The sequence below is a fragment of the Enhydra lutris genome, unplaced genomic scaffold (assembly GCF_002288905.1).
Source record: "Enhydra lutris kenyoni isolate GAN:26980312 unplaced genomic scaffold, ASM228890v2 scaffoldscaffold11, whole genome shotgun sequence".
In the NCBI taxonomy this organism is placed as follows: domain Eukaryota; kingdom Metazoa; phylum Chordata; class Mammalia; order Carnivora; family Mustelidae; genus Enhydra; species Enhydra lutris.
The window spans coordinates 7758117-7761777 of record NW_019154095.1 but is presented as its reverse complement, the minus strand read 5'-3'; the positions used below and the strand labels follow the sequence as shown (position 1 = coordinate 7761777).

Genomic DNA, 3661 nt, shown 5'->3' with positions numbered 1-3661 from the left:
GAACAGCCAACATTTTTAGTAAAATTGTCTGCCTTGCAAAAAATAACCATCAAATCTTTGAGGAGGAAAAGCAAGACTATACCTCAGGTTAAACTTAAACTCTGTAAGTTTCTAGAGTCCACCTGGGAGGGGGGATGTCGTGAAGAAAGCTGGAGCCTGAATGCTCCTGCGCTTCCTTCCCTAAGTAGCTAATATGTGTCTTCTCTACAAAGAGAATGTTTCTGTCCTATTATCTGTCAAGATTAAAAATTCAGTCTGGCATGGAAGACGCTAGGATGAAGCATAGTTATAACCGAGTAAATCCTTCCCTGGAACCGTTTCCCATTGGATGACCTTTGCAGCTTAAATACAAAAGTACTATTCATTAGGCTACATTCTTTAAAATGAGTCCTGAAAATCAACTCTCAAAGCCTCCTCAAGCTCGTACCTGCAGGCGTTTGGTTCCTAGAATTGAAGCGGCTACAGACTGAAGCACTAAGGTAAATAATGTAATTTTGGATGGCGGAGGTGTGTAGATTTCCCCAAACAAGATACAAATCTGATGTTATAGTAACAGTGATATGGAAATACTTTTATTTAAATAATTATAAAAAAAACAACTGTGTTCAGTGTAAGAGAAATTGCAGATTTTAACTGTACATGTAATTTCATGAAAATTTGTTGCTCCATTACCTTATCAAGTCCACTTTTTTAACAGCAAGAAAATCATATAAACGTCTCTATACGATAGCCTTTTCAATTTGTTTGAATAGTATTCAAAATTCAGAATAAAGCAGGAAATACTAATGCATTTAGCATTTGGTGTCTATGAAAGCAGACACATTTGGTAATCACTCCTCTGTGCCTTAATGTTTGAGTAAGCATGAGAAGGTGCTCCTTTTTTACTGAAGTCCTTAAGAATCTATTACCCTGGGGTTTCAGAAACGGGAAATTAAGAATCGGTTTCTTTGCAAGTGGTAATAAAAGGCAAATAGTTGATTGCTGTTGATTAAAGAATCCATAATGAAAATGTTTTCCCCTTCTTTCAAAACATCATACCTATCTCAAAGAGATACTGCAGGCGACAAGAATGAAGGATGCCACCTGGTAGTTTTACTTGAGACGTGAATCCAGCATAGCCAACAGCTTTAAAAGTTACACACAACCTCCTAAAAACAATACCGATTGCCTTAACTTTGACATAATGTCAAACTTGATAAGCACAAATTTAAAAGATCTACACAAAAGTAGAGAAAAGGTACATAATAATACAAAAAAAAAAAGTACACAAAGGATATATAGCTAAACAAAATATCTATCAGAAAATCTCCACTTTCTGGGGGCGCCTGGGTGGCTCAGTGGGTTAAAGCCTCTGCCTTTGGCTCAGGTCATGATCCTGGGGTCCTGGTATCGAGCCCCACATCGGGCTCTCTGCTCGGCGGGGAGCCTGCTTCCTCCTCTCTCTCTGCTTGTCTCTCTGCCTACTTGTGATCTCTGTCTGGCAAATAAATAAATAAAATATTTTTTAAAAAAAAGCAAATCTACACTTTCTGATATCCAATAGGCCCAAAACATTTTGATGGAGACTAAAAGTCACCATAGTTCCTGTTTTAAGATATTCTGTTCAGACGTAACTATTTATAGAAAAAATGTAAAATAAATATTGTCTCAATGATCAATTATTGCATAACAAACCACCACAAATTAAGTGGCAAGCAACAATTATTTACCCAGAATTATGTGGACCAGGAATTGGGCTTGACTCAGATGGCAAGGGGTTTTTTCCAGTTTTATTGAAATATAATTGACATACAGCACTGAGCACGTTTAAGGTATATAGTATAATTATTTCACTAACATAAATCCTGAAATAATTACCACAAGAAAAATTATTCCTTGTAATGAGTACTCTTGGGATTTACCCTTTTAATTTTCTTATGCAACGAACAGGAGTGTTCCCCATAACTGTCACACTGTGCATTACGTCTCTGATGCCTATTTACCTCACAGCATCAAGTTTGTACCCTTTGACCACCTTCATCCCATTCTGCCTCCCCCAACCCACCCCGTCTAGTAACCACAAACCCACTATTTTTACATGAACTTGATTTTGTTTCTTGTGGGTTTTGTGTTTTTATTTAAAATTTCACATATAAGTGAGGTCATGAAGTATTTTCATTCTCTGACTTACTTCACTTAGCATAATGCTCTAATGCTCATAATGCTCTCAAGGCCCATTAATGCTCTCAAGTTATCGCAAAAATCAGATTCCCTTCTTTTTTATAGTTGAATAATATTCCATTGTGTTTCTACACCACGTTTTCTTCATCCACTCGTCCACCAGTGGACACTTCGGTTCTATGCCTTGGCTGCTGTAAATAATGCTGCAGTGAACATGGGGCCAGATATCCCTTTGACGCAGAGCCTTCCCTTGTGTCAGATGTATTTCCAGAATATATCTGATTGTATTCTGATACATGTATGATAGTTCTAGTTTAAATTTTCTGAGGAGCCTCCATACTATTTTCCATAGTGGCCAAGACAATTTCCTTTCCCACCAACAGTGCACAAGGGCTCCCTTTTCTCCATATCCCCACCAATGTTTGTCTCCTTTTGTCTTTTTGGCATCCTCACAGGTGTGAGTTGATATCACATTATGGTTTTGATTTGCATTTCTTTGGTCATTGGTGATGTCAAGCATCTTTTCATGCCTGTTGACCACTCGGATGACTTCTTTCAGCGGCTGGTATCAACAAGGGAGCTGCTGTCACCGGGCTGCTCACCTGGATCTACAATGGCCTACTTCCGTATCTGGTAGTTGATGATGTCTGTGAGCTAGACCTATCACTCCACATGGCGTCTCCTCCTCAAGAAAACTATTCTAGGCTTCTTCATATGCTTTTTCTTCTCAGGATTCTAAGAAGTCAAAAGCAGAAGTTAAGAGTTCTCCTGGAGCCGAAGTTTGAAAGTGACACATCCCTTCTGCCTTATTCTTCTGATCAGGGAAAGACCCAAGGTCAGCAGAGATGCAAAGGGCAGCAAAAACAGACTTCACTTCTTGATGGAAGCAAGGACAGCACCATATTGCAAAGGGGCGTGCATCCACGAATGAGAGGAATGATCACATTCATCTTTGCAAGCATCTACCAGTTACATATTCAAGCTCGCAAATGCGCCGTAAGTGTGATACTGGGTCTGGCCATGAAGGTGGCAAAAAGAACTCACTGAAACAGCCCAAGGAGTAGGCCAAAGAGAAGAATGACGAAGACAAGGCAATCAAGCAGAAACAGAAAGAGGAACAAGAAACTAGAGGAACTAAAAGCAAAGGCTCGGGGGAAGGGCCCCCAGGCCACTGGTGGAATTAAGAAATCTGGGGAAAACTTAAGATGTTCTTTGTGCCTGGGGCAGTAGTGAGCCGTAATTCAATTCCTGTTTAACCTTCTGGAGTCCTGCCATCACACCTGTTGCCATCTATAGCTAGAACGAAGAGCTATTTCTTGGATCCTATTGCACATTTATAAGAATAAACTTCTGTAAAAGATAATTAAATTTTTAGAGGCATTGGGTAGCTCAGTCAGTTAAGCGTCTGCCTTCAACTCAGGTCATGATCTCAGGGTCCTGGGATGGAGCACTGGGCTCCCCTTTTCCCTCTCCCTCTGCCCCTGCTGTCTCTCTCTCTAAC

The 3661-nt window shown here is 39.9% G+C and overlaps 1 pseudogene; it reads left to right on the top strand.

The window, feature by feature from the left end:
* The first annotated feature begins 3149 nt into the window (after positions 1-3149).
* Positions 3150-3390, top strand: LOC111144405 (annotated as a pseudogene).
* Positions 3391-3661: the final 271 nt, after the last annotated feature.